The sequence below is a fragment of the Manacus vitellinus genome, unplaced genomic scaffold, assembly GCF_001715985.3.
Source record: "Manacus vitellinus isolate BGI_N305 unplaced genomic scaffold, ASM171598v3 scaffold_1_pilon, whole genome shotgun sequence".
Lineage (NCBI taxonomy): Eukaryota > Metazoa > Chordata > Aves > Passeriformes > Pipridae > Manacus > Manacus vitellinus.
In genome coordinates, this window is record NW_021939396.1 from 10,637,712 (window position 1) to 10,652,283 (window position 14,572).

Consider the following 14,572-nt stretch of genomic DNA (forward strand, 5'->3'; position numbering starts at 1 on the left):
GTAAGTCTAGCTACTCATGCTGAATGCTTGGTGCTGTCAGAGAGACGCCTAAAGAACTGTCAGAAACCCACATCTGGCAAAAAAAGAAAGGCAAGTGGAGCCAATGGGGAAGGGGGAGGCAGGAGTAAAAGCAGCACTGAAAGTCATGGTGGTTGAAATAGGATATAAACATCTTTGAACAGGGGTGTGATGTGTGTGTGAGGGATGGATGCTGCTGTCAGCCTTTCCTTGGAGTGCAAAGGATGGATGGGTCAAACAGGGAGGTACGAGAGAAAATAGTGTTTGGGCAGACGGAGGAAGGGGAAGTGATGAGTCAGCAGGATCGAGAGCAGACAAATGAAGGAGGACTGAGAATTCACTTCTAAGAAATTGAAAGAAGTAAAGAAAAAGATGCTTCAAAATGTTGTCAGATTAACCAACATATTAAAACCTCATGGGGGTCTGTGGTCCTTTATGAATATTAAGACAGGCAGCAGGAGTGCAGTCATGCACCTTGCAAGTACTCTTTGGGCTCTGATGGTGGGTGTTGCTGAGAAAATCAGAGATGCTTTGGTTGATGAGCTTCAGAGACTGTACTTTGTCTCTTCTGCTTGAAAGGTTTGCACTCTGCATGGTTTTCCTTATTATCTCAGGGTTGTTTTGGAAATGTTCTATGACTTAATTTGCCGGACATGTTTTGAAATGCATTTTTTTTCATTTCAAAATGGATGTTGAATAAACTGGGGGGAGAAAAAATTTGTATAGCTGAATAGCAGATAAAAGTAAAGACATTTCCCTCTCATCTGGCTTCAAATGAAGCCATCTCCATTAACATGCATATTTCAGAACACATACTTAGTCTTCATCATTAATATAGATGATAGATTTAAGGCAACAAGGGTAAGTCAGCATATGAATGGCTGTGGTATAGTCTTTTCACTGAAGAACACATTTATCTTGATGACATCCCTGCTGGAGCTCCAGCAAATGTACTTTTCCAGGGGAGATATGGAGAGGAATAGCTATTCACCTGACTGTAATACAAACCTCACTCTGATGTTATGTTAGCTATTCTTTGGCAAAGCATAAATGTGTATTGTTCTAGATGAACATAAAAACTAAGTCACAATCCAAGGATCATTTTTATTTAAACTTTAAAATAACGTAATTTGTCCTGTGGTGCATGTGTGTCTCTTCTCACTAGTTCTCACTGAATTGGTTAGCCTTCTACAGAGATGATGTGCTCAGCAGAGGGTGATGGATATCCTGCCTTTAGCAAGTGGACAGTGAAGTGGACTGAAAACTGCCTGAATGGCTGGTCCCAGAGCCATGTCCAGCCAGAGGACAGTCTCTATTGCCCCATGGCCCAGGGGTTAATACTGGGGCCAGAACTTTTTAACCTCCTCATTAATGACCCTGGATTATTGGGCAGAGTGCTCTGTCAGCACTCTGTGGATTATATGAATTATCCACTTTGTGGATAATATGAAACTGGGAGGAGTGGCTGATGCACCAGAGAGTTCTGCTGCCATCCAGGGGGACCTGGGCAGGCTGGAGGAATGTGCTGACAGGAGCCTCCTGGAGTCCAACCAAGGGATATGGCAAGTGCTGCTCCTGCACAGGAATAGCCCCATGCACTGCTACAGGCTGGAGCTGACCCCAGGAAGGGCTCTTGGGGTCCTAGTGGGTCCTAGTGGACCCCAAGATGACATAAGCCAGCAATTGCCCTTGTGGCAGAGGCAACCATCACGCCCTGGGCAGGGCATTGCCCCCAGGTCAGGGAAGGTGTTCCTTCTACTCTGCTCAGCCCTGGTGAGACACCTCTGGGAGCTGTGCCCAAAGATGGGCTCCTCGGTGCAGGAGAGACATGAACATACAGGAGCAAATCCAGTTAAAGGCCACAAAGATGGGTAAGGAATGGAGCACCTGTCCTGTTGCAGGGCTAAGGGTTGGACTCAGTGATCCTTATGGGTCCCTTCCAATTCAGCATATTCTACGAGATGAGAAAAGGCTTCAGAGAACTGGGTTCATTTAGTCGGGAGAAGGGAAGGTTCAAGGGGATCTTACCCGTGTGAATATTTCATTGGGGTGAGGGTAAAGAAGACAGAGCCAGATGGTTCTCAATGGTTCCCAATGTCAAGACAGGAAATTCTATTTAAACATAAAAAAAACCCCAGCATTTTATTGTGAGGGTCATGGAGCACTGGAGCAGGTTGCCCAGAGAGGTTGTGGAGTCTCCATCCTTGGAGATACCAAAAGCCTGACTGGACACAGAGCTGAGCAACATGCTCTAGGTGACTGCTTTGAGAAGGGGGTTGGACTTGGTCATCTCTCAGGTCCCTTTCCACCCCAGCCATGATGTGATTCTGTGAGTAGGATATATTTTTGTTATCCTGTGAACAAAATTTCTTCACTGGAATGAAACTGCAATTGCTCAGAGGATTTCCGTGAAAAATAGGAGAATAGGAGAAAAAAACACCTATGTAGCTAAAAAGTCCATCGGTAGTTAGAACTTGAAAACATTGCTATGGTCAAGTCCATGTTTTACCTTTTACAGGATTCTCAGTTCTTGTCAGAGAATCAGAGAATGGTTTGGGTTGGAAGAGATGTTTAAGATCATCCAGTTCCACCCCTACCATCAGGGGCAGAGATGCCACCCACTGGATCAGGTGGCTCAGGGCACCCCACCCAACTCGGCCTTGGAAGAGAATGAACGGTACTTGTTTTGAATTACATTAAGAGGGCATTGGTGGCGGAAGCCTGGTTTGGAAAAAGTCACTTTGAATTTCCTAGCAGGAAGGAACTCCTGCAAATAATGTGTCATGTACATGGTGTTACCTTTGTGTGTGATATGCCGCAGCTGGGGCAGGGGTTTATTCCTAGAAGAGCTTGTCCACTTCTGTGCCTCCCTGCCAGCAGTAAGCAGGACCAGGACCTCTATTGCTTTTTAAATGCACATCTCATTTGTTACTCTCTTCCCCTTTTGTTTGTATATCCCCAAAGGTGTTGGCTTTTTAGTTTGGCTGGCTCTGACTAGGCAGGGGGTACAACAGCTGCAGAATCTGATCTCTCTGGAATGAGTTTCTTGGAACGTGTATGAAAAATGCAGCCTAATCCTTTAGTAGCTTGCAGAGTTTGGCATGAAATAGCTCTTCTCCTGCAGGCCAGGTTTATCTCAGTGCAACCACTGAATTTTATCCCTACCCTCTGGACCGTTCTCCATCTGAAAGCCATTGTCTTCTAATCAACACTGGAGAATATTGATCACTGAAAGAGAATAACTTGGCAGGTGTTGAGGGCTCTGTCTGAACTGGAGGTGGCAGCAATGGGAGTGGGAATTTCTTTTTGTCTGGAGGGGAGAGAAGAAAACTGAAGAATTTTATTCTAAACAATCTTTGGTATTAATTTGAGAGGGGCTGGGGAGAGGATATAGTCTGCAGTTGAGTGGTGGTGGGCATAAGGAAAAGACTGGTTGTAGGTAGGTGAACAAGATGTTGGCAACAGGAGCTTCTGAAGTACCAAGTGCTGAATAGTAATAATGGGTTACAGGCACTCTCAGTGTAATTAGGGTGTGAGGGGGCTGTGGGGCTGCAGCTGGAGAAAAGAATTTTCTTCTAAATTTATTTATCATTGTGAATAAAAAAAATGGAGAGGAGGTGGGTTTTTTATTAATAAAAAGTGTTGCACATCATCAGCTTTATGCAAATATTAGATAAGAGACAGCCATCACAATGAGATATAAAAACTGCTGGAATAGAACTATTGGAAAACATAAAGGCCGTTATTTAATTTCAAATCAACCCTCATTTCCCCTGGAATTCTGCTTTTCATTCCTTTGCTACTTTAAGTTTTCTGTGCAGTGTGGAGGAGGCCATCAGACAGCTGTGCTGACAAGTTCTGGTTAAACTGTTGTACCCTGAGCCACAGGGTGACCTTGGGCAATGCATGACTCTGACATGATGAAAACACTTCTTTTTCCAGCTGTGTGATAGACTCCTGGATCTCAGGTTCCTTTTACAGTCAAGACTTTTGTACCCCTCTGGAAATAGTGTGAATTCACTATACCAGAGTCTGCATTCAAGCAGAGATCCTGCAGTAAACCTGAAGTATATACCTTGGGAGTATATAAAATGATGCTTGTTCTGCAGGATTTTCCAGGTGAGCGGTGGAAACTTTATGCTGATCCCTGCCCCTGGGGATGCAGGGTTGGATTACTCCATCAAGAAAGAAAGCCTGCTACTCCTGCAGAGATGAAAGGAGGTAGACCCTTTCTTCCCTGACTTTCACAGCACTCATGACAAAGGCAGGCCATTGGCCCAGTAGCTCCAGGGATGAGGGATGAGAAGTCATTTCCAGTGGGTTCAGGATGGACTCATTTCCCTGTGTTTCCTTAGACTGTGCTGATGCTCAGCAGTATGGCACCATCTTGGTACCCAAATAACATTCAAGCTGACACAGAGAGCCATTGTTTCTGGACTCAGGCTGGACTCTGAGGGAGGCTTTGACTCAGCAGTGGGGCCAGAGGTAGTAAAAGGGAAGAGGCAGGGTCCAAAATGCAGGAGAACAGAGGATGGAGAGACAGTCAGTGATTGCTATGAATAATAGTTGGCCTGGTGGGAGGCTCACTTAAGGTAAGTCAGGGTTGGATCCTGAATACTTCTGGGTACCCACAAGGACCTAAACTTGAAATTGAGAGGAAAACTGAAGATTTCCAGAAATTTTGTAACTCAGAGGAATTGCAGCTAACAAAGGCTTTTGTCTGTAACCTTAGAGTTTCCGAGGGGCCAACTGCTTCAGCATAAGCCTCCATTAGCAGTCACAGGAAGAGCTGATATTTCCTGTTGACGAGTTCAATCTCATGGGAGCTGAACTGCTGGAGACAGTTCCTTCCCCTTGGTGTCTGAGGATGCCTTGGACTCTGAACATTTAAAATTCAGCATGATATTAGGCTGATCCTGTTAAACGCAGGAAAGTTGTTGCTGACAAGTGTTTGCAACAATGTGTAAACAAACAAGAGATGATAGGGAGCCAGGTACCTATCTGTGGTTGTAAAAGTAAATGTAAATATTAGGCTTAGAGAGAATCGAAACTGTGTTGCAATCAGTTCTTCGGGCTGTTGGTACCTCCCGTTTCATGAAGGATTTCATACTTGGGGTAATCTTCTGCTGTGCCTTTGTACAGAGGCTTTTCAGGTTGTCATTGAACCTGACCCCAGCAGTGGTCAAGAGAAACACAAAGACCAGAGATGAGCAGATCACCAGAAATGAGAGCCCACAAGACCAGCAGCATTACATACAGAGAAACCACAAGCAAGAGTCACCCATTCAGACCATCCTGCTCTAATAAGGATGCTGATAGAAAAAGTATTTAGCTGTCTGTGATGATTAGAAAAGAGAATGATGAGACTTAGTTGTCATTTCAGAGAAGTGAGGCATCTAGTGAGCCACGCAGGATGGCAGAGCAGTGTGCTGATGCCTGTCTGTCAGTGGCTTGGTTACAGCCTGGGCTTGAAAGCCGGGAGGAGGGAAAGGAGCCAGGTGAAAGGAGATTTCCAGAGATCGCTTCAGAGCAGCTGCTCTTTGGCAGAGAGAATGTCTTTGGTGCACTGTAAGACCAAACACAGACGTGTTACTGAGTTGAACCTGGCAGAGATGCCCATCACGTCTCTTGCCTTTTACATAAGGTGGATTTGAGAACAAATACGATTTGGAGGAAAATGAGGACTATGCAGCTTGGCGAGCAATTAGATTTTATTCCTATTTTTTGTAACCTCTGGGAGGGCTGCAGTAAAATCTTGGGCATGGCTTGGGAGCTTTTGGTATAGAATTGAATTAGTGACTAGCAAACAGGAGGGCAAAATGAAAATCTTAAACCATTAGTTACATTTTTGGAAGAGAGAGCAGTCTCCTGGGTCTCACTAGCAGGTTCTCCTGGAATACAAGGCTATTTGCACCAGGGCTGCTCAGCAGCTGAGCCCTCAGGACAGACCCACAGACAACACAGCACACCCGCAAATCCGATATGGAGAGTCTCTTCCACATTTTTGAGATTAATGGGCAGGTATCATTGGTGTGATCCAGGTGTTTCCTGCATTTATGCTGCAAGGCAGACATCCCACATGGTGAATGACCAGAACTAAATGGTCATCACCTGCATGTGGGCATTTTAAATGTTTTGTATTTTGCAGCAGTTCACAGATATCTTTAACTATTATCTAGAATAAATTCAATCATTGGGTGGAATATTTTTCCAGTGAAGAGTGTGGTTTCATCAAAATGGAAATGTTTACGTGATACCTGCTGATTTTTATGGATCTCTAACTGGAATATCTTTTTTCTTCCATTGAAATGCTTAAGTCTTTCATTTAGACTTAGGTCTGCAAAGAGGCTATTGTATTCCCTTTGGTGTAATATGGTATTCAAACCTGAGTGAGTGGAAGAGATGCAAATGAAAAGTGCCAAAAAGAGCAGAGGCAGGCTTTGTTCCCTAAGAAATGCACATTTAAGAGGAAACCTAAAGTGTTGAAGTTTCTTGTCAGAGACACTGCTGGCAATGTTTGTGCTGATTAATAATACATTTTTTAGGAGAATTTATTGTAAATAAAATGTACCTTGGCTGTGATGGTGCTTGATGGTGTATTTAGGAGCTTTATCTTTAAGGATTTGGAGCAATTGTGAGGTTACATAGTCTGATCTTACAAATTCCTGGAATTTCATTTTATTATTCTGTTCTAAATTCTGTATCTTATTCCCTTAAACTGACCCTTGATGCATTGTGTTGGAGCTTGAATAGATTGGGGTGCACAATCATGGCAGACAAACCCTGGGCACAGAGGAGGAGAATGAATGAATGCAAGAGGTGAGCAAGGTGATGCCTATGAGAGGCTGGTGCTTTTCCAAGGCACAGAGGAGGAATCTGGCACACGTTGCAGAGTTTCATCTACCTCCACTTTCTTTTCCTTGGTGTGGAGGAGATGAGTGGAGGGCCCCAGGCCTCCTGCCATGGAGGTGTGGTACAGAAATGCTTTGCTGGGGACTGCTTTCCCTCAGCCTCCAGATCTCAGAGGCCACTGAGCGTTTCTCTGGACCACCAGGAAGCAAGCATGGGACCTGACATGCCAAAGGGACAACGTTCAGCAATCAGCCTCAAGCAATTACTTTTGTAAAGACACCGGTCTGGATGGAGTCAGGATGTGGATTTGTTTATTCAAATTAATTCACTTGCTGGTAAGCAGGATAATTCCCTTTCAGGACACTGCTCAGCACCAAGGTCCCCCCCTTCAGGGGTGCACTGAGATGCTGCTGTCCCTTTGCAGGCACACATGAACACGTGTGTAGAGCTGGGTTGCAGAGAGTTGGCTCTGTGCTGTCCCGCCACAGCACAAGAAGGGTTGCACATGGGATCTACCCAGCCCCAGTTGTGTCCCAGGTAGACAGGATAAGGCTGGGAGGAAAGTTTCCCCCTTTCCCAGCTCTATTTATTTGCATGCAATCTTTTTTCTGCTCATGTTTTTTCTACACCTTGACTTTGAAATTTCTGTCTTTCATCTTTCTCCAAAATTCAGTTCTTTTGACTTGAATGGAGCGGAGGAATGAATAACCTGAGGAAGGAGGGAATGATTTCATGGCTCAGGCACCTGAATGCTTTGTTCAATATATTCATAACAGACTGAGAAGGGGAATGAATAATAATGGCAATAAACTTTTTGGGGCAGTAAAAAAAATCAGACTATGTGTGAAGAATCCAGGAGGATCTTTGGAGACACTGTGACTGGGCAGAAAACCATGAGATTCAATACCTGTCATTGTACAGGGATATATATGTGGTGAAAACCAGTCCTAATGTCATGTACACACTGTTTGGCCCTTAGCTGACCATTACCAGGGAGGAGTGATGTACCTGGGCTGTGATAGTTTGTGTAGAGAAGACATTGGCTTGGTTGATCAATAGTGGTCAAAAAAACCAAGAGGAAGTGCCCGGGATTTAGTAGAAGAGGACAGAGCAGAAAATTCTGGGACTCGTGGGCCACCTCAGGCAACCAGGTCAGGGGTATGAAAAGCTCTAGTCAAATGTGTCATGTGAGCATTTAAATAATGGTAAGCAGGTGTTATTTGTAAGGTTATGACTATTCTGGAGTACAGGCAGAGCAAATTCATGCCCTAAAGCCATTAGGCATTTATCTGTAAGCATCAGTGCTGGTATTGTGCACAGCAGAAAATTCACAGTGGTGCAATGTAAGTTTTTACTGGCTCAGATTCAAGACTGAGTACATTATTCACAAGAAGCAAAGCTACCACTGAATTATTCAGGGCCTGCTGAACAAGTGTGGAAAACCCAGCACCACTAAGTTACCACACACCACAGCCTGCAAAGCCAGGGCCCTCTAGCTGTTGCAGCTCTTTCTCTATAGGCTTGGTAGAGGAAAACAAACGTTTGATGCATAAAAATATGTATATAATGAGACATCAATGGTTATTCTTGATCAATGACTGCATGATAGTGTGTTGCAGCTTGTTTCCACATTTCCAGCAGCTCAGGGAAGGTGTCTGAAAGTCATGTGGCATGTGCTGGTAGCTAAGATGGCAGCAGGACCATCCTGCTCTGGCTGTTCTGTCTGTTCATGGAGCAGAAAATATCTCAATTATCTCCTTCTGAGAAGAGTAGGATACCAAGACCATCTCTCTGCTCACACACATGGTGCTGCCTCCTCTTTGCATGCTGTGGGTGCTGCCAGCAGATGCAGGTGCTGCTGCAGAGCATCACCAGCAGCAGGTGACTCAAGGAGCAGTGGGTGCTCACAGGGACTGTGGTTCAGTCTCTGTGAACAGGTGGGCCATGAGGAGGAGACAGTGCATGTGGTTTGGCTTCACCACTGATCCTCCTCACAAGTCTGGGAATTCCTGACAGTGGCATGAGTCATGGTGGACGTTTAATTTATATGGCAGTAAGAAACTCATTTCCGGAGATTGTAAGATACATCTGGTGTTTGTTAAAGATTGAACATTATTTACCCTGCAAATGAGATTTACAGAATTTCAAAGAGATACTCCATGCCTTGGGGAAAAAAAAAGATTATATGTGTTATTTTCAGGGTAACTGAATTTTTAAAACTTTCCTTACAGAGTGGGTCACATCTTCATTTGGCATAAACATTGTGCAATTAATGTGAAGCATGTACTTGCCTTTTGCCAGATGAACATCTGAATTCATATGTAATTTCCTAAAATCCTTTGTGAAAAAGTTTTCTTGCTTTTCCTGCTATAACTGTAAGGATTTTCTTGTAATGGGAGAAGGTAACCGGCCAGTTATGCACACAGTATTAAATGAAAGAAAACATAAATAATGAAAACAGGTTAAAATGTGTAGTTGCTTTCTCAGAAGCCATGGCATGTTCTCTAACTGCATAAATACACAACTTTGGGTCAGGTTTATGTCTCTTTGAACTGGTGGTTGATGTAAAAGGTATCCCCTTTCCCAATGTTTAGTGGCATGTGTGCAAGCTGTCAAACTTGGAAATGGGAAGAGTGTTGCTGAGGTGGTCAGAGATAAATGGTATCTTTGGGAAAATCACTGCTGGGTGAGAAAATATCATTTGTAGAACAAGACAAAACATTGTATGTTAATCATTAAATTAAACTGGGAAATAAAAGTGCCCTTTTGTTCCTTTTTTGTTTTTCCTTTCTTTGTGATACAGTGACAACACTACAGACCTCTGGCTCTACTAGTTCTGCTTCCCAGGGTGAAGCCCTCCCTGATATTAATGGGTCCCATCCAGAGCTTGCTGAAAAAAACCACAGTAAAAGTCAGATTAAATGCAGTTGATTTTGTTCAAGGTCTTTCCAGACCTGCACTGTCATATTCCTAACAGGTGATGGACATCACACAGGAAGACTTCTGCACTTGCAGAAGTCCCCAGGGATTTCTGTGGCCCATTCAGCGGGGCTGAGGCCAGTGTGGGTAATTGGCCTTTCTCATGCTGATAAGGTGCTGCAGTTATCTCTGCCATGGTCTGAAGGAACAGTGCTAAATTTATACTTTTTAACTGGATCTCAAATGACTCTGCTAACACCTGTCATTCAGGACTCCTCAGCACATTGCTCATGTCCACTTGACAGCTCTTATACATCCACCTAAAACAAAGATCTCATTGCTCAGGTGACCTTTTCTGGGGCCTCTTGCCCAGAAGGACCTTGGCTGTTTTGAGAAGACTTTCTCAAAAGGATCTGTAATTTTGTAATTTTATTTCCTCTCTGGTGAAGGTGACCTTAAATACCCTTATACTAGTTGATTCAAATCTTCTGCTCTGAGCTTAGTGCATTATGCACTAAAAACATTCCAAATAGTCAAAATAACCAAAATAATTTTCTGTATTTCATTATGTTTCCCTAGCTACCTATCACGTGGGCCCCAAACTGGTTGTTAAATAACAAAACAAAAAATGTTTTTATGTAGGTTAAATACAGTTTAAACACATCTCACAAATGAAATTTTCAAGTTAAGCATGAATATAGCCAATCCATTCTAATCTGGCTTTTCTGTGGTTACCCATACAGAAAAGAATTCCTGTTAAATAGTCTAAGTCTTTTGCCAACTCCTTTCAGATTAAATAATAATTTCTTTTCCTATTATGACTTATTATTATGCCATTAAAAATTATCAGCAAACATTAGATTTAATCACCTCTGTGTTTCAAAGGCAAAGTTTGATTGATGGACTCTTGGGATAACTTCTCAAAATACTAAGTCCTTTGTCTATTTTAACCCAACATATTGTCATGACATATTTTTATTAGGCAGAAAGCAATGATTTGGAATAAAAAATCCTGTAGAACTTCTCACCTTCAACTTGAATTTGTGTGTCTGAGTCTGGACCTCCAGCATTTTACTTGTCTCTTTTTTTTTCTACCTGGATAAATAGTTTAAACAGTTTAAACATAAGATGTTTATTTGCAGTTCGTTTTCATATGATGAAACTTTCCCAGTGCACTTTTTTCATTTGTCTTTCTTTTATGGATCAATCCACACAGGCCAATCCTAACCCCCCCTGCCAGCCCTGCTGCAGTGCTCTCCTCCATGAATCCTGTGGGGGTGACAGGACCCTCTGGCTGCTCTCATCAACAGTGGGCTGAGGGGAGAGACTGGGAGGGAATCAAGCAATGGTGAGAGTGTTCCTTGCCAAATAAAGGCAGTCGTGGGGTTAATGTCCTTTGAGGACTTGTTTATTTTCTTCTGCTGCCTTTCAGAATTTGACTGTTTTGGCCTTTTCCACCTGGATTTGAAGTAGGATGTTGTGTGCAGAAACTCACTGAGTGTTGATGTCATCTTATGGAAATAAGGCTCTTGACATAATCTGCATGAAAATCTGTAGCATTGGCTTTTGTTGTCTGAAGTTGTTTCTTCTGCTGTTGACAGCTTCTGAACAGACCTGGTGACAGTGTCATGAAGAGTCTCCTTCACTATTTACTCTGCAGGAGTGGCAGGTATTTTATGGAAAAGGTCTTCCTGAAAGGTCACATTTGGTTTGGCTTAGCCTTGTACTTTTGGTATTTCAGCCTGCATAATTTCTATAAGTAGAAACTATCCTTCTGGTTGTTAAATCCAACTGATTTAATGCTTGAACTATGTCTGTTATAAATTATTTCCTTGAAATTCACTTTTTAATTCTCTAGCCTGTTAAATAAAAGTCATCTGGTTGGTTGAGGTGAACTGTAGTGGGTCAGAATCTCTTTTGGATATGAATCATCATTAAATCAGTAGTAATACAGCACGGTAATACTCTCTATAATTTAAAACCTGAGAACAATTACAACTTTTGCTGTTTTATGCTGGAAACCACGCTGACTTTTTAAATTTGTCAAACAAAGCTACAGGACTGGCAGAGGCAGACAAAGGAATAAATGAACCAATAACACCTTTGATCAATGGTTTGTGCTTTTTCAAGGAAGATGCTTTTCAAGCTCATTTTGCTGTTACTAAAAAATGTTTACCTGTCATTACTTTTTTAAAATTGAGGGTAAAATTAGGCTCATGGTGTCTCACCACATCACCCTCTCCCCCCCCCAAATATTTAGTGGGGAAGGTAGACCTCTCCAGAGGTGAGCTATTGCACTTGCATGAGTCCCTGCATTAGGATGGGCAACATCTGCTTTTGGAGGATCCCAGACAACTATCAGACATGCTTGTCTTTTGGAATAACTAAATCTCATTGAGATAAACCCTGCCTGTAGGCAAATCTAGCTATCAAAATGAAACAAAATTTCATTTAGAACCACATAAAAAAGGATTTTACTGGTACCCACTTCAAATGAATTCAGTTATCATTTGAATTCCATTAAATTTAAGGAGTTTAGTTTCTCTTTTTCAGATATATATCTGGCATAAATATTTTATTGACATCAATTATATGGGTGCTCCTAAAGAAACATCTCCATTTTATTTCACAGGAAAATGGATGGACTTTAAAATTCCTTACCAAAACTTTCTCTTGTATCTTTTTGCTGTGATGTTAGTTTGCTTAGTAACATGAGTCCAGCTGCTGAGATTGGGATATATAGAGAGGTGAGTCCTTCTAGGAGCTCTAAAAATACTAAAACTCATACTTAGCTTTCTAATGATCTGCTTTAGGATCTGATTTACTAGGCAAGGATGGAAAGCCTGTATCCCTCTGTGTAAACCAGAAAAGCTTACTCTGGGTGGAGGATACAGCCTTTGCTTTTTGGTAAGCATGGGCTGCCAAAACTTGTCAGCACCAGGAACCAACTACAAGTACCACCAGGACAGGTAGAGGAGACTAATTAATGTATAGCTCACCTGATTGCTCGCTTGATGAAAGATTATCAATTAGCCCTATTAATGTAATGGTCACAACTCACATCTATGACCTAAATGTGTCTCTGATCCTTGTCAGTGCTGGGGCAGTGGAGGGATGTCGGACAAGCCACAGCTGCCCTGTTAGATGTAGGAGTAGCAGAAGGCAAAGTTGTGATCTGTACAGAGGGGACATGGCACAATGAGGGGGCCCAAGCACAAGGCAGATGTGAACAAGCACCTGGTGTCTCTGCTATTGCCTTTGCTAGAGGAGCTCTTCCCCTCTATCCTTGTGCACAGCATTGACACTAATGCAGGCGGTTAAGCATCAAAGCAGGAAGAGGTTTAGGAAGGAGCTGGGCTGTGGTGTGTGGAAGTATAGCTGAGCTTTTGTCCCTGGGCAGATGGACTGCAACTAGTGGCAGTCCAGGTCCTTCCATAAACAAAAGCATTTATATCTGAAAAGGAAATGACAATGAAACCATGCTAATGTGACTGTAGAAATCTTGCACTGATGTTTAGTGCTAGAAAGTTATTTTCACCACATATCCTGGAACCAGCTGCTGTAGGAGTGGTGCCAGATGGAAGCCAGTTGTTTGCTGCAGGAGTAGCAGATACCAGCTACTTTCAACGACCCAATTGTCTGCCAAGTGTGCTGCGGTAGAAGTCGGAAGGAGCAGCGCACTGGAAAAATGAATAGAAATGGATTTCTGATGCGGCTGTCAACAAGTGTCACTGGGCACATTTCATCTTGGTATAAGAAAGAAATTTTTTACAATGGGAACAATCAATCACTGGAACAACCTCTTCAGGGATGTGGCAAAGTCCCCATTGCTGGCAGTTTTCAAGATATGATAGGATGTCAGGCTGGGTAATCTCATCCAGGCTCCCCTTTCCACAAAATGTTGCAGCAGATGACCTTTCAAGATCCCTTCCTACCTGAGCTGGTCTATGATTCTAAAAGCAATAGCCCTAGGTGACATGAGCCTGGATGTGGGTATGTGGGAGCCATGAATTTGTTCTTGGAGCCCAACTGCCTATTATCCTGACAGAACTGTTCTGCAGAATTGGCACTATAGTGTCTTAGGGCACAGTTGCTACTGAAAGATAGCAGCGAGAGACATTCTGCTGCAAATTTGAGTCCCCATACCAGCATGTGCTAGAGCAACTCCATGTAGGCAGTATAAGGGGAGTCAAGAGAAATACATTGCTGTTGTTCCTGTGCAGGAGTAATTTCAACATTATTTGAAAGAAAGCCAAGCAGCACAAATCTTATCGGCTTCAATCATTTTCCACACTTCAGTTTTGCACACTTGAAATTAAATTTTCCTTTGGTTGCTTAACAACACGAGGTCAACACATCATTAATGAAATGAGAAACATTTTTTTTAGTTCTGAAGCCTCATACACCGATTAGTTGGGAGGTGGCAGAAGAAGAAACAAACATTTGTATATCCCATCCCAAGCAACTAAAGCACTGTGCAGGTTGCTGATTCTCATTCCAAACATATCCAATCATGCATCCCACATGGGGGATAAACAACATGAAGAAGAGGTGTTCAGGATAAAGATCAGCAGTGCTATTCATCAGTCTTGTATCTGTGAGCTGGTGAGACTACAGAGTCATCACTACAAATCCCCAGTCCCACTTACTGCACCAGTGTCACTGAACATGTGTTGCTTCAATCTAGATAGGGAACTGAAAAATAGCAGGAGAGGCTTTAACTGGTCCCAGGGTGTTGTGATTCTCATTGCTAAACCCTTCCTTGCTGGATCTCACAGCAGCC